The following is a 23,969-nucleotide window of genomic DNA, read 5'->3' on the forward strand; positions in this document are numbered from 1 at the left end:
AAATCTTAGCCATGTCATCACTAATATGTCTTCTTCTTATCCTCAACCTCAATTCTTAGAATAAAAACTTTTCTAAGAGATATAATAAGTTTACTAGAACATGCCTCTATAACTCTAACTTAGAATAGACATCACCAAAACTTACATCTCAAAACTATCTCCCATAACCTTGGATAGATAGAATACTCAACTAGCCATTTGTACCAACTTAATATTTTTATTGTTATTCTATTAGATACCATAGAAAATTTTTATGTTGACATCAATGAAAAACTCAGTCATGAATGTAATATAACATCACTATAACATATCTACAATAATCCCCCATAGTAATATCATCAACATTCATTCTCCCAAAAATATTGCAATAGGAATATCACAATGAAGTCAAAAGTGGACTCATTTGGGTTCTTTTTTATGTTGTTGAATTCATTCAACATAAAACCATTGTTGGTGTTGTCACCATAATGCTCTTTGAAAAGCTTCTCCAAATCATTCTATGAGTTACAATTTTCATCAAGAATTTTCCTAAACCAATATTTGGCATCCTCTATCAATGAGTAAACAAATAACTTTGTCACTACATCTTCATGCTCCACCTCGTAATCATTAAGCATGTCAATGAACTTTCTAAGGTGCTCTTCACTAGTTATGACATTGCTACCTGAGAATTTTATGACCTTATCTCCCATATCATTTGAAATAGGATGGGGGAAACTAAGAATTCCTATAAATGTCATTTTCTTGTATTTTTCCATATAAATGGATCTTCTATGAAAACCAACAACATTAAATTTTATGTGCTTGGTCAAGCCCCTTGAGTTTGTATAGGGATTTAAAGATATTGGACTTGATGAGTAATAGGTATATGACTACTTATAGTAGAAGATATGGTAGGGGTTGACTAAGATATGTTTTCACTAGTCACTACTGGTCTACAAGTAGGGATAGAAGGGATGGCTTGTGAAGATAGGTTTGGCCAAGATGCTAAGGCAAATTTGGATTTGATAAACTATATTTTCCTTCTAGTTTCAGTTTCCTGGGCTTCATTTTCTATATTTTCAAGTTCTTTGGCTAGATCTTCTCTTTCTTTCTTAGCCTTTTCTAAATCTGAGTCAAGCTTAGACATGAGGAGACTTGTAAATTTGCTAGGAAGAACTTGGGGCTCATTTATTTGTATCCCTACAACCTTTTGCTTCTGTTTATCATGTATTTTTGTAGTCAAATTTATAACATCATTTCAACTGGCTTATAAGGTTAGACTCGATAAATAATATGATCTTCCTTTTATTTTAGAAGATGGTCTTGTTCTTGAACTTTAGATCTTAAATTGTTAACATCTCCAAATACATTAGGATGCAAAGTAGAATATCTTTTTTCTATTTTTCTATTTTTCTCCTACAATGTAGCCATTCTATTGAGTAAGGTGTCTCTCTCAATGATAGTATTCATAGTAACTTGTTCCTTCTCCTTCTCCAAATGTATGTATTTGGCCTCTTCTTTAGCAACCTTTCTCCTCAGAATTTCAACTTTAGTAAGAAAATCATCATGATATGTAGTTATTGCTTCAGATTCTATAGGGTCACTGAGATTAATAAGGTTTCTTTCAAAGAAATGAACATGATGAGAGTGAGATCTACTTGATTGAACACTTCTAGATCTAGGATTTTGATTTATTCCTCCTAAATAACTAGATCATAAAGCAGTATCCCCATGGATGACACCATTTTATCTTGGTAGGGATACTCTTCATGGAAAGGTGTAACAAAAATATTACCTAGGAGCCTAGTATTCTTAGATTTTGAGCTATGGGGTAAGACTTCTTTCTCAACTATAGGCTAGAACTGAAAACTATCTCTAGGTTTCCAAGCATGATTACTTTCTTCTTTTTTAATAGGCCAGTTCTTCTTACCATCTTTTGATAACTTTATATACAAACGGATATCCAAGATTTCTCTAACATATGCTCTTGTAATTTTCCTTCTATCAACCATTCTCCACTTTATTATGAGAACTAGTTAACAAAACCTTAGATTGAGTCACCACCCACTACGGGAAAAAAATTATATAATGGCTAAAAGATAAGAAAAATATGGGAAAAATGTACTTTTCAAAACAAATTTGATAGAGGGACCCAACCTAAATGAACTTAATATTATATTTTTGAGGAATGCAAACTCTATATGGAAAATAAGGCACTAAGAAAGCTCACTCTATGTCACAAAGCTCCTATAGAATTTGGAATTTTGTAGATTCTCAAGGTTTATTACTCAAAAGAAACCAATACCAAAATACAAGTTTACAAGATAACATGTATATGATTGTAGATATATGACTTACAGTAGTGATTCCATCACTTTAGATTTCATTTATTTCATAGGCTCCCCAATGGAGTCACCATTTTGTTGATGTTTTAAAACTAGTAGGTTGTAAAATACCCAAAATTATGATGCAAAAAACAAAAATCAGTCTAAGGATTAGCTAATTCCTATACTCAACTAAATTCATCTCAGATTTGGATGAACTCAAATAGAGTAGAAGGATTCTCTACACTTTAGGCTCTGCAAGGCCAAGGTGAGTGCACCTTAGGGATGGAAATGACTGGTTATTTGATATTATTCTTCAAAACTCCTTCACTCACACTCTTCTTTTTAGATATATCCCCTATAGCAGAAAATGGTAAAAAATCTTCTTCGATTATAGTAGCTAACTATAAATTAGAAGAAAACTATTATAAATAAGTAATGACCAACGCTTTGATTCTTCATTACAAAAAATAAATATCAATTTGATTTAAGTGTTCTCTGTGTAACCAAATTATTACATCAATTTGCATCACAACTTATGACCATTACCTTATCCATTGCTATACAAAGTCACACTAGTAATAATTGATCTATTTAATTGAGCTGCAATTAAATTCATCAGCTATTAACCCTACACTTCATTCTTATGATATCTTTCTCATATACCTAGAAACCCTATCAATTTGTAGAACCATTTACTTAATTACTTGAATTCAAATAAATAATAAATTGACATATAACCTATCTCAACTATATTAAATTTCATGAACTTTTCTCATTCAATTCCAAAATAACAAGAATATGAAAATGTAGATGAAATTTAGAGACACAGATATTCAAAAATCCCTCTTTATATTAATATTCTTTGAAAATAATACATCACTAGTGTAAACTCAAATTAACTCAAGACATGACAAAAACTTCCATTCAAGGTTCATTTGTATTCTCAGATTTACAAAATTAAATACACCATAAAATTGGACCAATAACAAAATAACATAAACACTAAAAGTTATATAGACTTTAGACCCTAACTCCACATCTTGGAAATCATTTTGTAGGAAGGATTGAAACAAGCTTTAGATGGGAGGATAGATGTCAAAATTCTATTGGAAAGAAGATACAATGATATTTCTATATTGTTACATTACAAAATATTCTTTGTACTTTGATAAAAAAAAAGGATGCAGTTGCAAAATTAGTAGATGACACTTTTTGTAGGTATCTTGAGCATATTTCTATTTGTATCCTAACTTCTTGTCACTATCTTCAAATTTTCTCTATCATTTTATCTTTTTCTCCTTTAATTGCATTTTTATACTACTTAGTCACTTTCTCTAGATGGTAGGGCCTTTATACCTGCTATGACCTCCAAGATAGAAATATCAATGTCTACATCAGGCCAAGTGGCATCCCTAATTGCATTCAACTCTTCAAGGTGTTTCCTCCATTTTGCATCCATTATGGCCTTGGCCTCTACAATTATCTTGGAAATTTCATCCTCTAACTTGTATAGCATGTCTATTAGATCATATACCACTACCACACTTGCCTCATCATTGCAATATGCTAGAGATCTGGGATGATTCATAATGTTGACAAAAGAGGATGACTATTCCATCTAGCTGGTTAGCTAAATAGCTTAGTAATAAAGGACTAAACATCCTTTCACATTGACTCCATGATTAGATAGAATCACGTGTTTTCCTAACAATGACATACTAAATTCATTTTAATTTGTCAACCGGGGAGCATAAGCTTGAGAGGGTGGCTAAAAAGTATATGCTTTGATTCCTCTTTAAGTCATGACAAATAAAATATAAAAGGAATGTTGAAGGAAACTAAGCTAGGAACTGAAATGACATCTTATCTTAAAGCTTGGAGTAATGTTGCAAAAAGTAAATCTATCTATACACCTATGCTACAGGAACAATTCAATGATTCTATTATCAATGGTTATACAAACAATAGAAGTTTACTTTGCAAAGAAACAAACAATGAAATAAAATCTATTCTAACAAAATAGTTCACTCACCAATTGGCCCCCCTTGGATGAGTGAATAGAAAAGGCAATCAAGACAGAAGATGGAAACTTGAACTTTCTATTCTATTCATTCATAGTAAGAGATTACATCTAATTTAAAAAAATATTATACACTACTATTATGAATAATCAATCTTTTCTATCTTTCTCTGAGAATTTTTTTTTTCAAAGCTACAACACACATTATTTAAAGGAAAGCTACAACAACTTCCTACTTCTACGATCACTCCATCAACAAGGATCAATTACAAATTCATAAATTTTACAATAGAAATATCATTAACTGTAATTTAAATACTCAAATAATATAGAATGTTGAGGGAGCTATATTCGTGTGCTACCATAATAGAAATCACACAATAATCTTATTATTGGGGTGATTCATCAATCTGGTTAGCTTTGACTTAGCATTGAAATGTTGATGTTGAATATGCACATCAAGTACCTACAAAATATTGAATGCAACAACTTCCACATATATATGTATATATTTATTTCATCATTAATGTTAGAAAATGTATAATGTTTAAATTATCACTCTTTTCAAATCCCATGGCTATAGGACAAAATCTACCCAAACATAGCATGGATGAGGAAACATTTATAAACATGTAATATTCCTTCATTATACCATAGAAGCCCATAGATTCAAAAAAACATAGCATATCTAAACTATCTATACTTCAATCTTCATGTCTTAACATATAGATAATATATTCATAAAAAAATAAGTTCCTTTTCTTAAACCATAGAGTCATAAAATGTTTTTGTAAGATAATTGTCTAAAAACAAGATAAAAGGTTCTCAAAATAATGACCTTTTAGAGGATCATCATTCCCCCCAACTAGTCTATTGCTGGTCCCAAGCAATCATGAAGTTCCTGATCTGGGCCCACACTCTCTAGTCACTAGGTGTCCTTTCTCCTAGCTCATTCTTCACATAGTCAAAGTAACCATAATTTTTCTTGAGCCTCTTCCATTGCCAAACTTCAGTCGTCATGTCATGATCTTCTACATTTTCATTTGCTTCTTGTAGTGGCTACAGGAGACCTAGGGGTTGATACCTTAATGGTAACCAATGTTTTCACTAATTTCTCCCCAAGTAAATATACCAAGGAATGCTAATTGTAGAAAGAGTCAATTTTTGTGGAGAGTGGGGTTCTCTTATTTTTAGATCATGTGGCATTCTAACCCATCACTGCCTTGATGCAATAATTGTTGTCTCAAAATTAAAAGATAAGTGTTGTTTTCAATCTGTAAGGGCCCATTCTTTGATTGAACTCAACTTACCAAGTCCTACAGGATTTCCCAAAATAGAAATACAATCCAAATATGTTAATCTAGAATGTTGAACTTATAGTCTCATGAAAAATGGTACTATCATTTCATTCTCCCTATAAGGTGCATCTTGATTTTCTCTTCTTATTTCATTTTGTATCCATGAAATTACTACTCTTAACTCCACATCACCTCCATACAAGAGTGGGTTCCACTCAATGTCATTAGGCATTACCAAATTATGAAGATACAATTCACATAGTAATTTTTTCAAAGCCATAGGAATAGTTTGAAATGCATCATCAAACTCATATGGGGTAGAGATAGAGAGATTAAGACCTTCCATAATTCTAGTCACTTTATAATTTGAAAAATGTTCTTTAAGAAATAAATCATATACTGGTGATGATGACCTACATTTCATTAATTCAAGAATCAATTCTATGATTTCCTCAATTCTTCTCTTTAAGACTTCACTATCATCTAAACTCTGTTTCACCTAGTAACTCTACTCATTAATAACATGCTTTAATTTTTATTTTTCCAATTTCCATTGAGCTCTCTCCCATAACAATAGTTGAAATAAATTAATTCCTTTAGAAAAAGGTGTAGATAGATTGGGTGGAAACAATGGCTCTTGATTAAAGAGGTCTATCCATTCAAGTGCTAAATGGGGAGTTTTTCTAACACACTATGGTGTGGAGCAATCTCCTTTTCTAATGACAATTACTGTCTCCATATTTTCTTTCCTACTAGATTTAGTGGCTGCTATCACTAATGTGTCCAACCCTTCTTGATCTAGTTTTTCTAGTACTGCCTTAATGATTTCAAGTCTAAATTTTGGTTAATCCTCTAAAGGAAGCTCTATATAATTTTCACCAATATCTTTCATATCAGGGTTTTCCTCAAATTCCTTAGATATTTCAGGCTCACTATATTTCTTATCAATGTCAATAAGCACATAATCAACACTACAATCAACTTCCAGTTGTAGATTCTAGGTTTTGCTCTCATTTTTACTAGCTTTAGTTTGCTATAATTTTTCCTCTAGAGAGGACTTATTTTCACATTCAAAAAACACAAGGGTAACTATGGAAATAGAGGCTTTAGGAACCCTACTCTCAAAGAGTTTCACACTTTGCCTCATGGTTGGTGTTGAAAAGCATGGAGGATTCTTTCATTTCCTTTTGCCTACAGGTATTTTCACCATAAGTGCTTTAGGAGGTTTTTCTAGATCTTCATCCTCTTGAGAGTGCAAGGTTTCATTAAGGTTACTCTCCTCATCTGGTTGTTGCTCTAACCTTTCTACTTTAGGTTCCAAAATTTTACCCTTTTCTTTCTTAGTGGGAAACTTATTTTTAGTAGATGATGGGGCCTCAAGGGCACTACAAACTTCTACATTTTTGCTTCTCTTTTTGTTAGCAATGGAGGGTTTTTCTTTGTAAATCCTCTTCTTAGTTAGTTTGGGACTAGAGGGAGAGGCTTTGGGAGCATTTTCAGCTTTGGAAACAACTTTATAGAAACTAGTGGATGTTCTTTCCCTACATCCAACACTATGGCCTCTAGGGCCGACAAACCTAGACTCTACCTCTTTTAAATACAAGAATTCTTCCCATGACCCAATTTCTTGCTTATTCAATTCCCTTTCTATGATTAATTTTATTAAGCAATGGTGAGAGATAGATTGATCTTTTCCTTACTACACTAGTGAAACTTGCTTCTTAATAATTTTAAATAGGAAATTTGGAAGGTTTACCTATCTGTAATCATACTGTAGGTAGCCAACATTTTGAAATGTAGGGCATGTAGGTATGTGTAACGTCCTTTGCATGTGAAGTACTAGATGATAACCATGGATGATTAAATAAACTCCATTGGAAAGGATAATCTAGAAGTACCTTATTTCTTATTAATGTCTAGTGGAGGATCCTAGCATATACTGAATTGTGCCCTAGCTTTCCTTAGGTCAAATCCTTTCTCCCAATTTTTGCCTTCCTAGAGCAACCTAGTGACCTCAGCTACCACCTCCTCTAAGAACTCAATTCTCTAGACTTTAACTACTAGAACACAATCCTTTAAGGTGCTCCTGAATTAAAGAGTGACCTCTTCATCAAATCCTTTTAAACTAAGACAATATTCCAACCATCCCCTTCTTCTAAACATTTGACAACTGACTACATCACCCAAAAAAACTTAGTGATCAACTAGCTCATTCCTCTATAGACCTCCATCCATGGTTAATTCTAGCTGAATTGTGGGAAAAACCATGATGTTTTAGAGCTTGGTGAATCAAAGTTTACAATATTATGAAATTGGCCCCAATTATTTTAGAAAATAACATGTACTTGGAGAGTTTAATGCACAATATCTCATAATGTCCTTCTTGCATCAAGTTTCATAATTTTTGCTCATGTACAAGTCTATCACCCTAACATGTTTCATATCATCATTAAAATTTAAGTAACTACTTTTAATGTCCTTAATTTCATAATGACACAATCATAGAAGGAAAAGTCATTGACATGTGACATTAAGCATACAATTATTTCCAGTCATCTCAATGAACTTTTCAAGTTACATGCTATTTGAAAGCAAATATTAAATATTTCCCTCCCCTGAACTAAATAAAGGCATGGGTCCCACCAGGCTAGGATATGCAGTAGGTACTAGCAACTGTTGCAGGAAAGATGTTCTAGAAAAGATCATAGGAATTAATAGAGTGATGGGATGTAATGGTAAGATGGAAGAGAAATAAGGTGAAGTGGAATGGATGTGAAGAAATTTTTTATTTTGAATGTGTTAAATGGAATCAATAAGTATTATAAGTTAGTGTAGGAGACCTAGACTCTTTGACTATAGGAACAAAAATATCCTCATTGTGTTGGAATTGTTGTAGGAAATTTTCATGGCTAACTAGTTTATTATAAATGTTGAGATGATTCCCATTGACAAGTAACTTGAAGAGAACAAAATTAATGGTAGATAGTTGAACTGCACCATTTGGAAATATGACAACAATCTCATATGGTCCTAACTAGCATGTTTGGAACTTTCCTAGGTTATGCTAGTACTTTGAGTCATAAAGGAGTGCCCAATTGCCTACAAAAAACATTTTATGTTTCATAAACCTATCATGCCACTATTTTCTCTGGTGTTGAGTGATCTTAGTATTGTTCAATGTAGATTTCCTCCATTCATCAAGACCATTTAAAGTTAGAATTTGGTCCTATTGGGCAATAGTGAGTTCTATCTTGAGCTCCAAGGTAGACCTCAATGTTTTATATTCAAATTCTACAGGCATTACTATTGACTTACCATAGACAAGCTCAAAAGGAGTAAAACCAATCATAAACTTCTAGGTGGATCCATAATCCTAGAGACGTTTAGGAAGGCATGTGGCCCAATCCTTCCTATGGAGTGCTACAATCTTGGTGAGAATGGATTCCATCTCCTGATTAGTAACTTCTACTTGGCCATTAGCCTGGCCATGCTAAGGTGATGATTTACCATGCCCGATAGTATACTCCTTCATAAGAGTTCTTATCAAATTTGATATAAACTAAGTCCCCTAATCAGATGTCAATTTCTTAGGAACACCAAACCATGTAAAGATGGATTCATACAAAAACTTTTCCAAATTGATATCCCTTGGGTGTTTCATGGTATTAGCCTCTTCCCATTTGGTTACATAGTCAGTACATACTAGAATGTAGGATTTGCCTTGTGAAGTAGGTTCAATGGGTCTTACAAAGTCAATCCCCCATTTTTTAAAGAATGTGACAACTACTTGAGACTATATGCACATTTCATCTAATTTAGCTGGTCTTCCCATTCATTAACATTTGTCACATTTCTTCATATATGTGGCTGCATATTTGTGCAAGCTTGACCAATAATATCCAATTTTTAGGATTTTAAAGGTTGTTCTTTTGGCTACAAAGTGACCTCCACAGGGCTCATTATGACATGCCTTCAAGATATTATGTTTCATCCTCTCTTAGGCACCTATGCATGACTTGATTAGGTATAGTATAGAACATAAATCCAACAAACCATGAATAATTAAAGCTCTTCTTTGCTAGTAACTTTCTTGTTTGGGCAAAGAAGTGAACTAGCATTTTACCTATGGTGAGGTAGGTAGCAATATCTATATACCATGGGTTTTGTGTGGACAACAGGAAAAGGTGCTCATCTAGAAAACTATCATCAATGGTTGTAAGACCATTAGGGACATGTAACTAAGAGAGAAAGTTAGTTACCACATTGGCCTTACTAGGTTTATCAACTAGTAAAAATGGTTGAATAGGAGAGTATAAAGTCAAGTTCTTGGTATGAATACCATTGGATATTTTCATCTTCCTAGATTGGAAAGATATATAGGAATCTATAGTGGTCAACCATGGTCTTCCTAAAATTAAAGGATGTCCTCCCATATTAGCCTTTGGGAAGAGAACAAAAAAATCAACTGGACACTCCCAAAAATTTAAGGTGACTATAACATCTTCTATCATCCCATCTAGTTTAATAGTAGAGCTATTAGCAAGTTGAAGTATGGTGGGTGTCTCTTTGAGGCCAATGATATGCATCCAAGACAATACCTCATTTTTCATGACATTAATAGATGCTCATAGGTCAACCAAATCATTTTGAACTTGGATCCCATGAATAGTGACTATAATCACAAGACTCCTAGGGTCAGAGTATTTAGGGCCAAAGTATTTAGGTACAGTTAATTTCTCTAGAATTAAGAAAAAGAACTGTCCTGGGACATGAATGGTTTTTGGATAATTCTTCTTCCTTCCTAGTTGCTTGATGCATGATTCCTCGATAGCTTTAGTATAGGTAGGGACTTCCTTAATAGCATCCAGCAATAATATTTTTATTATCACTTGCTTTAGCTAATTAAGAAAATCAATGATTGCATGGTTCACTATAGGTTGGCTTTGTTCTATCAACCTATGGGGAAATGGAGGTTCTTTAGCTATAGGAGAGGTCTTCTAATTTGATTCATTTGTATGTTCAATTAGAGGATCTTCAACATTGGTTATTATAGGCTTTTGGAGTGTAGGAAGAGTGGTGCCTAACCTTAAGAAAATATCATTCAATGAGATGGCATAGCTTTTCTCCTGAGCCTGTTGTTTAGTATTGTGAAAATTAGGATTAGGTTAAACTAGTAGTTGGCTCTACTTGGGAGGAGTATTAGTGGCTACAAGAGCAGACATTATAACTTGCTACTAAGGTGCTGGCAATAGGGTTTTCTGACTAGATTGGGTATTCAAATTCTAAGTTTCTTTCCAACCCTACAAAGGTTATTGTCAACCCTGTTGAGCTTGCTTCCAACCTTACTAAGGTTATTTCCACCCTTGCTAAGGTTGTTGCCAACTATTATTTCCACTAAAACTAGTATTTTGAAATTTTTTCCATTGATTATTATTATTATAACTTTAAAGAGGATCTTGTGGCATACCTTATCTTTGAGAAACATAAAATACCTTGACTTGGGAAGTACAAAAATAGGTGTGTTCTTCAAATTTTGGTTACCTTGCTGAAGAGGGATAGGAAAAGGAAATGTTGGCTGAGGCTAAGGTTGAGCCATTCCTAGAGGGGGTATTGGTAGTGGTGCTTGATACTGACAAGGGCAAGTGGATTATCTTAGTATTCAGGTTCAACAAAGAGATCATTCAAATGAAAGGATTTATTAGAGGATGAGGGCATTCATTCTTAAGCAAGAGAAAATGGATTTTCAAAAGGTTCTTCTTCATTCTCATTGTGAGGTTCTTCAAATTTAGGATTGAAAGATGTCTTCTTGAATATTATGGGGAAGAAATCTCCCAAGGAGGTATCTTCTTCTATGCATGCAAAATAATGTGAAATCTAAACTAACATAATGACTTCAGGTTGAATTAGATTGACACCTTCCCCAACAACAATGCCAAAAATGGTTAGTTAGCTAAATACCTCAGTAACAAAGGATTGGACATCCTTTCACATTGACTCCATGATTAGACATAATCATGTGGTTTCCTAAGAATAACATACTAACTTCATTTTATTTTGTCAACCTAGGAGCATAAGCTTGAGAGGATGGTTACAAGGTATATGCTCTAATTCATCTTTAAGTCATTACAAATAAAATAGAAAAGGAATATTGAAGGAAACTAAGCTAGGAACTGAATGACATATTGTCTTAAAGCTTGGAGTAATGCTAAAAATAGTAAATCTATCTATGTACCTATGTTGTAGGAAAAATCCAATGATTTTATTATCAATGGTTGCAAGAACACCAAAATTTTACTTTGTAAAGAAACAGACAAGGAAATAAAATCTATTCTAACAAAGTAGTTCACTCACTAAGTGGGCCCCCTTGGATGAGTGAACATAAAAGAGAATCAAGACAGAAGATGGAAACTTGAACTTTGTATTCTATTCATTCATAGTAAGAGATTACATCTAATTAAAAAAAAGATTACACATTGCTATTGTGAATAATCAATCTATTTTATCTTTCTCTCAGCAAAAACTTCTTTCAAAGCTACAACAAGCATTATTTAAAGGAAAGCTACAACAACTTCCTACTTCTATGATCACTCCATAAACGAGGATCAATTATAGATTCAAAACATTTACAATAGAAATATCATTAACACTGATTTAACTCCTTCAAGAATATAGTAGGTTGAGGGAGCTATATTCGTATGCTACCACAATAGAAATCACACAATGATCTTCTTGTTGTGGTGATTCATCAATCTAGTTAGCTTTGACTTAGTGTTGAAATTTTGACCTTGAATATGTGTGGAAAGTACCTACAAGACATTGAATGCAAAAAATTTTGCATACGTATATATTTATTTCATCATCAATATTAGAAAAGTTATAATGTTAAAACTATCACTCTTTACAAATCTTATGGCTACAGGAAGGAATCTATTCAAACATATCATGGATGAGGAAACATTTATCAACATGTAATATTCCTTCATTATACCATAGAAGTCCATAGATTCAAGAAAACATAGCATATCTAAACTATCTATACTTTAATCTTCATTTCTTAACATATAGATAATATATTCATAAAAACATAAGTTCCTTTGCTTAAACCATAGGGTCATAAAATGTTCCTACAAGATAATTGTCTAAAAACAAGATAAAATTTTCTTAAAATAATGGCCTTTTAGAGGCTCACCACCATCCAATCCTTGACTCCTCCATTATTTTCCAAAATAATAGGCACAAGATTGGGTTTCTTGTGGAAATTGCTTTCATTTTATTCTAAATTAATTGCAACTTGTTAGTAAAGAAAAAATTCAAATCCTTTATCCTATTTATCATTTTACTAACATTTATAATTATTACCTTTGGCTAATATTTCTTTTGTGCCAACAGAGGTACAAAATTATCAAAAAATGGAATCCAAGGACTACAAGTAGTGTAAAGGGAAGAAAATAGAGCAACTGCCTCTAAACACTTATATTATGCCCCTTGTAAAATAAGATAATTGTTGTGTACATTCTAAGAGACCACTTTTAGTGCATTTACCTTGTGAGCTAGCATGTTCTTGATAGTTATGATTTCAATCTTCTTGTCAGACTCCAAATCTCCCTCATTAACTACTATAGCTTGACTTGATGTACCTTCCATCATAGATGCTTGGCTCTCTATCTAGATTCCCTTGTCTTAAATTTTTGTATGGACCTGGTAGTGCTCTTTAAATCCACTAATTGAAGGTTTCTTTTTTCTAAGACATATATCTTTTTCATTTCCTATTCATAATGCCTCCTAGTTTTATGTACCTCTCATATTCTCCTTCAAGTTGTCCTTCTAGTACATCTATCCTATTTTTTCCGATTATTGTCATTGAATTATGCAACCCATAAACCAAGCTACTAAAAATAGAATTAACATTCTAGAATATAATATTCCCCCTAGTGGATTCTTTAATTTCAATAATAGTAGGATTTTTTTTTATGGGGCCAAGCTCCATATTGCCATAGTTTGGGCATCAATGTTATACCTAGAGCCTCTCAATTCTCCCATATGATTCTCATCTTCAAAAGATTTGGTTTTTTCCTATCTTCTCATCAAATCCAATAAAAATGAAGAATTGATGTGCCATCCTGGGAAGACAATCATACCACTCCTTTGCACAAGCTCTTTGGCTTCTTCCATAGTGAGCGTTTTAGTACCAGGGTTATATTCCTATAGTTTTTGAACCATCTCAGCAACCACTTTATTTGAGTCACTTTGCTTCATTTGTAGGGATAACTCATTCTATTTCAATTTAAATAGAAAACCCTTGAATTCATCTATTTTGATGAAGTTATCATCACTCATGAATTCATTTGCCTCTATGATCCTATCATTAAGCATTTGAGCTTGGAGTTCTAGCTTCTTGGCCCTTTTTTCATCATTAGTGGCCTAGGTTATCAAAAAATTTCTTCTCATAGTATCAAAATATTGGTTTTTCCTTGGGAGAATTTGTAAGGCTTTCTATGTAGCCTTTGGTAGAATATCCACCATTTTCTGCTTCTTATTTCTCTATTGAGCCACTCTAAACTCTTTTTTTGGCCTTCTTTGTTGTCGCTAACTTCTACCATAATGTATTAGTTAGAAGACTTAGGATCTACTCTTATTTGAATCTCCTCAGGTATGTGGGATGAAACTTTATCAAAATCCTCAACACATTTGTTCAATCTAGCCCAGTACTTCATCTTAGGATAAAATCCCTTGAAAGATGGATCTACCTTCCTCATCTCTTGCTCAAAAGCTACTACATCCCTAAATTTTATCATTCTTTCCCTACATATGTTTTCATCCAATCTATCAACAATGACATCCTCCTCCCATAGACATTTTGTTGGAGGTAGGGTATAATTCTTGATTTTCTTCGAGGCATTCCTTACTACATCATTAGGGTCATAAATTCTGGTAGGGGCTACTAGTAATTTGTATTCCCTAAGGAAAACATCATTTTCTTCAATTGCATTTTTTCTTATCTCAAAATCTCCTACTTTTGTACACCTACATTGGAAAGTCACCATCTTGATATGATGCAGAGCCCTCTGTATTTATCTTCAAGGAATCTTAGTTCAACTCAAAGGATTCACAATAGGCTGGTACACACTCAAGGAACCAAGAACATCTCAAAGATTACAACAAAGAACCTTGACATTATACACCAATAAAGACAACATCTTCACTCACACAATCAGATTGCTATGTCTTATTGCATTGTTCATAACTTCAGTTCTAAATATCTTCTTGAAAAAACCTTTGGAGGAATTGTTCCAAATTAGTAATTCTAAAACATACCCAAAGCTCAGACCAATCCAATAAGCAGATTATAAATTATGTACTCTGAACCAAGACCCACATTTTCTGTCATAAATTAGGAGCCAAACCATTAACCCTTCCTAGGGAATCAAATAACTTTCTCAAAATAAATTTAAATAATATCAAACCAATTCTAAAGTATCCATTTCTAAGTCTAGTTTCCAAATATATAAGTTATTTTCTTTTCTCATTCATAAATTACTGTATAATATCAAATCTTTTTCTGCAACACCATTGAAGGCATTTAAAAACTAGTTTTCACTCAAATCTTCATAACTTTACCAAATCTAAATGAAAATGATTCAAACCAATTGGAAATGAAAGGTAGTTCACATATCTTTTCAATCAATATAATTAGAGATCTCGAGTCTCCAAAATATGTCTACAAACATCCACTTTCACCAAAATACCCATAACTTATTCATTTCTTCATAAAATTGAACCAAACCAAAAGCATGAGAAGAAGGATTCATCATACTATACATCCATTACTATATTACATGGTTTATAGGCTGTACATGGCCATACAAAGCTTGGAAACTACTCTAAAACTAAAAAACCAATCAAAACCACAACAATAAAATGCACCAAAAATGTATCAAAGTATTTCCTCTTCTCCAAAATTGATTTGGTTCGACCATACAATGGTTTTTAAATCCATTTGACAGTTATAAACCTTCCTAACTACCCCCAAGACCAACCATATACCTTTTTACATCATTTTTCTATTATTAGCAACTTTCTCAATGTTGCATTTTACAACTTTTTATGCAACTTTTACATTTTTGACAAAAATGGCTTCATAGCCTTTACAACTTGACCCAAATAAAATATAAATGACTCAAATGTATTTAATATCACAAATAATGAATCTTAACTTTCTCATGTTCTTGTATTTAATGTGCTCCTGCACCATACTCCAAACATGAAAAGTTTCCAAGTCTCTTGGAATGGTGTGCCATAACCTGCAAAAAAAAAAAACAATAATGACAAAAATCTTCATCTTCACCTTCATTTGACTTCTCCTCTTCATGCCTTTATTACCATCATATTTTTCCTTAAGGAAACATGACTGTCCTCAAAATTATCTTCTCAAATACTCCTGTTAGTGGAGCATTAATGGCTGCAACTTCCACAGTGCCTTATCAATAAGAGATCCATCTTTACCATTGCCACTTCAAACTCTCCCCTATGCCTCACCTAGGAGTCCTCCTCTTTCCTTCTCTTGCTAGTCTCTTGTCAATCAACTAGACCAATCCTTGGCCCTTGACCATTCATCTTACCCAATAGTAGATCCTGGAAGATGCCTAACCTTCTTTGTGCCATGCACCTTCTACCCAACTTTATCTCCATTGGAGAATGGTTATGATAGACCTTCTCTTGTCTACCCATACACCTTGACCTTCATATGCAACAAGATGGATAAGCACTTGCAACCAAAACTCATCAACAAAAAAAGTACTAATTCTTCAAGGTCTTGGTGTGGATTGCCTCCCTCGGTGCTCGACCCACACACACAAGATCTTCAAGCTCTAATACCAATCTAATGCGGAGGATGCAACAAAAGCACCAACTACCCTTCCAACTCCAATCAGCACTTTAACTTGCTTCCAACCTCCAAACAGAAACTAGGTTTCTTCCAAGGTTAATGACTGACCCAATGGGCTTCTAACAATGGTAGACTCTACCTCAAAGCGGATTCTACTTCATAAGCCCAACCCTCAAACCTAGGGTTCACAAACAACTTGGGACAATCACACCTATTAGGGACTCCCTAACACCAAGTAGGCCTAAAATGGCAAATACTTCTTAAATTGGGTCAGAACTCCATACCATGATAGAAATGGTTCTTATTGACTCAAAACAATAAGAAAACCCCCACTTTGAAGTTTCTCAACACCCAACACTAAAAATTACAAATTTTTATCAGCACTTGTATTAGGAAAATTCCTAGTTTCAATGGTCAAACTCCCAAAAAATACAAAGAAACATCCAATATTTTCACATCACCAAACACCCTTCAACTACTCCTATGAGTTTTCAAAAGATCAATTACCAACTCTACTCCAGCATCAAGTTATACCCGCATTGTGTCACAGTCCTAAATGGCTAGTTTAGGCTGGGTTACAAGGAAAGCATAAATAAATGGGTTCAAAGACTTGGTTCAACCCCTTGGATCTCTTCTAAACCTTTTATTTTTCCTTCTACACCCTTCACTTGGGTCAAATCAATCAACTTGGGAGTATGATCCTTCATTTTTCTTCAAAGCTAGACTAGACATAAGACTATGTTCAGCCTAGGGCTTGCTGGTAAAAATAGGTAACCAAATCCTACAGCCCTGAAACTATTTCATCTTCAATTAACCTCTCCTAAATTGCATTCTACAAAGTGGCATTGAAATCCCATGGTGGATTTGCAAGTTAGGAGGCCATCTTGTTGAAACCCTCAATGTGCAGCAATTTCAGACCTACCTCTGCTAAAATAGGTATAACTTTTAACCCAAAATAGATAAAAACTTCAAACCAATTGCATTAGAATTCTGACTCAGTCCTCTTTCCAAAATTATAATATTTGTACCACTAAAATTCTGTACAAGCCATACGGAATTGAGAAAATAGAGAAAATTACAGAATTTCTGAGTTTTATTCACTAAATGTTGTCCACCCATCTGTACCATGGCCTTCCCCACATGTGGAGACCTTAAATAAGTGTCGTAAAATAGTTATAACTTCCATTTGGATGGTTGGAAGACCATTCAACTTCCTTTTTTTAAGTTTGACAACAAATTTGCAAAAATTTCTCTTTAGCAACTTTTTGCATTTTGCAACTTTCTTGCACCTTTGCACTTTTTTTTTACACACCTTCAATTCAAACGTGTCCTAATGACTCAAATCCACCTAAAACATCCTAAAAATAGTAAAATACTCAAGAATGCATAAATAATGACTCCTTGGTTACAAATGGTCACTTGGCTTATAACCACACCAATGTGCCATTGTACCTTACAATTGAGTCTTCATTACAAATAAGGACCAACTTCATTCCTAACAACTCTAACATACTAAAAACCTTGAATTCATACCTAAGAGCCTCAAGTGCCCTGCACCATACTCCTCAAGATGAAAAAACTCAAGTCTCTAGAGTTGGTAATTTTGAAACATTGTATCCCATCTTCTTTATAGCTAATTCAGGCAGCCAACTTGCATCTTCAACTGATCTACCTGTCCATTTGATGAGGTAGTCCATGTACACCTTCCTCCTAGTCCTTTTTCCTTCTCTCATTATCTGAAGGAGAAGAAGAAAGGACTGAAGTTAGAGAGCCTAGGCAGGTTAGAGAGGAAATGCCCGTGGATCAAAGAGCCATGTTGGAGGCCCTAGAAAGGGTAGGAAGAAAGGATCAAAGATCAGACCTACCTATGTTTAGTGGTAAGTTGAATCCAGAAGAATGCATGGAGTGGGTTGAAGCACTTGACAATCACTTTGAATGTGATAATGTGCTGAAAAACCAAAAGATAAAGATGGCTAAGTCTAAGATGAAAGGATCTACCCTTAGTTGGTGGATTTTGTAGGGCCCACTTGCCATTGCACCAAAAGCCATGACTGTTAGTGAACATGGAACACCACATAATTAACCACCTGTGGGCAGGGGAGTGCATCGCATCACCCAACAATCTCCCCCTCGATGCACATACCAGGTGCTTACGTGGGTCGGGAAGGCACCGGAGAGATTTGAACCCATGACCAGGCCAAAACCAAGCTCTGATACCAATTGTAGGGACCACTTGCCATTGCACCAAAATCCATGACTGTTAGTGAACATGGAACACCACATAATTAACCACCCATGGGCAGGGGAGCGCGTCGCATCACCCAACAGATTTTTCTTCAAAATGAGAGCATAGAGGAAGAGAAGGCACCCATAGCCACGTGGAAGAGAATGAAATCAGAGATCAAGAAATAATTTGTACCAGAGGACTATGAGGTCCTAATGCATCAAAAGTTGCAAAGTCTCAGGAAAAATGACTTGGATGTAGGAGCATATACAGAGGAGTTTCATAAACTCACTCTAAGGGCTCAAGTTCCTGAAAGTGAAAAGAAAAAGTTGACAAGATACTTGAATGGATTCAAGTACTCCATCAAGGATGAACTAGTTTTTTTCAATCCTAAGACCATCCACCAATGTTATCAAATGGCCCTCAAGATTGAGGAGAAACTCAAGAGGAGAAGTGATTCCCATGGAAGAGGGAGAGGAGTAAGTAACAGAGGTGGAGGAAGATTTTGGGGCAGAGGTTCATCTAATACGTCTCAAGGTGAACCTAGTAGCAGTCAAGAAAAATCAGATGGAGAATCCAATCCTAGAGGAGGATTTAGAGGTAGGAGACCTAATGGGAGAGGAAGATTTGGAGGAAGGAATCCAGGGGTATTCACTGGAAGGTGTTTTACCTACAATCAAACAGGGCATAGATCCTCTAGGTGTCCAGAGAAAGGGGGCAACAACAGTCAAGAAGGAGATAGAAGAATCCACTTGGCTCAAGAAGAGGATGCACAAAGTAACCAAGGAGCAAGAGGGAATGCTGATCCAGAGTGAGGGGAATCTTTACTGTTCAATAGAACCCTGCTGAAGATAGTTTCAGAACAAGAACCTCCCCAAAGGAAGACCTTATTCAAGACCTTGTGCAAGGTAAAAGGTAAAGTGTGTAAGGTAATTGTTGATTCTAGTTCAACTGATAATATTGCATCAATAGAGATGGTAAATAAGCTTGGATTGTAGAGGTCACCTTGTCCCAACCCTCACAAAGTTTCATGGTTAAGTAAGGAGCAGCAAGTTGTGGTTAATGAACAAGTTAATGTTGAATTTCAAATTGGGGTGTACAAGGACCAAATTGTTTGTGATGTTGCAGATATGGATGCTTGTCATTTGTTGTTAGGCAGGCCATGGCAGTATGATGTCAATTCCAAGCATGATGGGAGGAATAATGTATACATCATCACCAAAAATGGGAAGGAGTACACTATGACACCATTGCTAGAAGATGGAATGGAGACTCAACATGCATCTAGTGTGATGGTGGTTGGGGAGAAGAAGTTTTTGAAGACTCTCAAGGTGAAGAAAACACCATGCTTTTCCATTTTAGTAAAACCAAGACAAGAAGATAAAAAGGAGGAAGGCAGATTAGGAATAAGGAATGTGGAACCCAAGGAAGTGAGGCAACTTTTGGATAGATACAAGGAAATTATTTTAGACCCTGCTACTGATACCTTGCCACCATTTAGAGAGGTAAGTCATTGTATTGACTTTATTCCAAGTTCTACATTGCCTAATAATCCTACCTATAGGTTGACACCAGAACAAAACAAGGAATTAGTAAGACAAGTTGAGGAGTTGCTTGCAAATGGGTTCATAAGAAAGAGCATCAGCCCTTGTGCAGTCCCTGCTTTGTTGGCACCCAAAAAGGAGGGTACATGGAGGTTGTGTATGGACTCAAGATCCATAAACAAGATAACCATCAGATATAGGTTCCCAATGCCTAGGATGGAGGATTTGATGGATCACCTAAGAGGGGCAAGGTATTATTCCAAGATTGATTTGAAAAGCAGTTACCACCAAATCAGAATAAGGGAAGGAGATGAATGGAAAACTGCCTTCAAAACTAATGAGGGACTTTATGAATGGATGGTGATGCCCTTTGGCCTTTCTAATGCCCCTAGTACATTCATGAGACTCATGAATGAAGTTTTGGAGCCTTTCATCAATCATCATTTTGTTTTTTATCTTGATGATATATTGATTTTTAGCAAATCTAAAGAGGAACATCTAACACACTTGGAATTGGTTTTGAAGAAACTCAAGGAGAAGGAATTGAAGATAAATTTGAATAAATGTGTCTTCATGAAAGAAGAGTTGGTGTTCCTAGGTTTTGTCATCTCCAAGGGCAACCTCAAGATGGATCCAGAAAAGGTGGAAGCAATCCTCAACTGGCTTACACCAAGGAATGCAAGTGAGGTAAATAGCTTTCACGATTTGGTAAGCTTTTATAGAAAGTTCATTAGAGGTTTCAGTAATGTGTGTGCCCCTATGATTGATACAATCAAGGGTGGAAGAAAATGTAAATTTGCATGGATAGGAGACACTGATCAGTCCTTTGAGTACTTGAAGAAAAAGGTTGCAGAGGCACCCATCCTTGCTCTACCTAATTTCAAGAAGGTATTTACTATTGAATGTGATGCAAGTAATAGGGCCATAGGAGGAGTCCTAAGTCAAGAAGGTAAACCAATAGCCTTCTTTAGTGAAAATTTAAATGAAGCAAAACAAAGATATTCTGCATATGATTTAGAATCGTATGCTATGGTTCAGTCTCTAAGAAAATGGAGACATTATTTATTGCCCAAGGAGTTTATTGTCTATACAGATAACCATGCATTGAGTTTCTTGAATAGAAAGGAAAAGTTAAACCATAGGCATGTGAAATGGATGGAGTACCTTCAATCATATACCTTCACTATTAAGCATAAAAAAGGGGAGGCAAATAAGGTTGTTGATGCCCATAGTAGAAGAAATTTGACCATTCAAGAAATGAGGTTGGAGAATGTGGGATTCCACTGCATAAAAGACATGTATGAAAGTGATGAAGACTTCAAAGAATCTTATCAAGTTTGCAGGGATATGGCAGGGCAGTACCACAACATTTATGCAGATTTCATGCTGCAAGAAGGATTGCTCTTCAAAGGGAGTGAGATATGCATCCGTAGAGGATCCTTGAGCAAAAACATTATAAAGGAGAATCACTATGGGGGTTTAGCTGGTCATTTTGGATTGGACAAGACCCTCGAACTAGTAAGAAGATTTTATTACTGGCCTAGGATGCCTACTGATGTAAGGAAGTTTGTAGAGACTTGTGTGATTTGTCAAAAGGAAAAGGGGAAGACTTCCAATGCAGGACTGTACACACCATTACCTATACCAAACAGGCCTTGGGATGTTGTAAGTTTATACTTTGTACTTGGATTGCCAAGGACCAAGCAGGGCTATGATAGTATTTGTGTTGTAGTAGACTGATTTTCCAAGATGGCACACTTTTTGCCATGTAAAACCAGTCATGATGCATCTTATATTGCAGGTATCTTTTTCAAGGAAGTAGTAAGACTACATGGATTACCATTATCCATAGTCTCTGATAGAGATTCTAAGTTTCTTGGGCATTTTTGGAGGACTTTGTGGAGAAAACTTGGTACAGACCTCTCATTTTCATCAGCATACCATCCATAATCGGATGGCCAAATGGAGGTGGTTAATAGATCATTGAGCAACCTATTAAGATGCCTTACTAAGGAACATAGATCATCTTGGGACTCAGTCATAGCACAAGCAGAGTTTGCTTATAATGATTCAGTGAATAGGACAACCGGATTGAGCCCATTTCAAATTTTTTATGGCACTCATCCTAGAGGAGTAATGGAGGTCAGAGATGTCAAATCTATGGAAAGAACTAGTGCTCAAGCATGTGATTTTGCTGGGGTGATGAAGGAAATTCATCAAGAGGTAAAAGATAGGCTAGGAAAAGTGACAATGAAGTATAAGGAAGCAGCAGATACTAAGAGGAGAGATCTTCAATTTGAAATAGGAGATCTGGTTATGGTGAACCTTAAAAAGGAGAGGCTTCCTAAAGGTAAGTTTACTAAGTTGATGATGAGGAAAATAGGTCCTTTTATGATCTTCCAAAAATATGGACACAATGCCTATAAGGTGGAGTTGCCACTAGACATTGGGCTCTCCAATAAATTTAATGTCTCTGATTTATATCCTTATAGAGGTTCTCAAACTGAAAACAGTGGCATTGAATCAACCATAGTAGATAAAGAGATCATGGACTCTCTTCCCAAGGCAGGGGTAGTCACTATAGAAAGTATTTTGGATAAAAGAGAAGGAAAAAGGACTAGGAGGAAGGTGTACATGGACTACCTCATCAAAAGGACAGGTAGACCAGTTGAAGATGCAAGTTGGCTGCCTGAATCAGCTATAAAGAAGACGGGATACAATGTTTCCACATTACCAACTCTAGAGACTTGAGTTTTTTCAGCCTAAGGAGTATGGTGTAGGGCACCTAAGGCTCTTAGGCATGAATTCAAGGTGTTTAGTATTTTAGAGTTGTTAGGAATAAAGTTGGTCCTTATTTGTAATGAAGACTCAATTGTAAGGTACAATGCCACATTGGTGTGGTTATAAGCCAAGTGACCATTTGTAGCCAAGGAGTCATTATTTATGCATTCTTGAGTATTTTACTATTTTTAAGATGTTTTAGGTGGATTTGATTCATTAGTACATGTTTGAATTGAAGCTCTGTAAAAAAAGTGCAAAGGTGCAAGAAAGTTGCAAAATGCAAAAAGTTGCTAAAGAGCAATTTTTGCAAATTTGTTGTCAAACTTAAAAAAAGGAAGTTGTATGGTCTTCCAACCATCCAAATAGAAGTTATAACTGTTGGAAGACATTTTTTAAAGGTCTCCACACGTGGGGAAGGCCATGGTACAGACGGGTGGATAGCATTTAGTGAATAAAACTCAAAAATTCTACAATTTTTTGTGTTTTTTCAATTCCGTACAGCTTGTACAGAATTTTAGTGGTACAAATCTTATATTTTTAGAAAGAGGATTAAGTCAGAATTCTAATACAATTGGTTTGAAGTTTTTATCTATTCTGGGTTAAAAGTTATACCTGTTTTAGCAGAGGTAGGTCTGAAATTGCTGCACATTGAGGGTTTCAACAAGATGGCCTCCTAACTTGCAAATCCATTGTGGGATTTCAATGCCGTTTTGTGGAATGAAATTTAGGAGAGGTTACTTGAAGATGGCAGAGTTTAACAGTTGTAGGAGTTGGGTAACTATTTTTACCAGCAAGCCCTAGGCTGAACATAGTCTTATGTCTAGTCTAGCTTTGAAGAAAAACGAAGGATCATGCTCCCAAGTTGATTGATTTGACCCAAGTGAAGGGTGTAGAATGAAAAATAAAAG

This window comes from Cupressus sempervirens, chromosome 2 (assembly GCF_028749045.1).
Source record: "Cupressus sempervirens isolate cs-2001-9-10 chromosome 2, ASM2874904v1, whole genome shotgun sequence".
In the NCBI taxonomy this organism is placed as follows: Eukaryota; Viridiplantae; Streptophyta; class Pinopsida; order Cupressales; family Cupressaceae; genus Cupressus; species Cupressus sempervirens.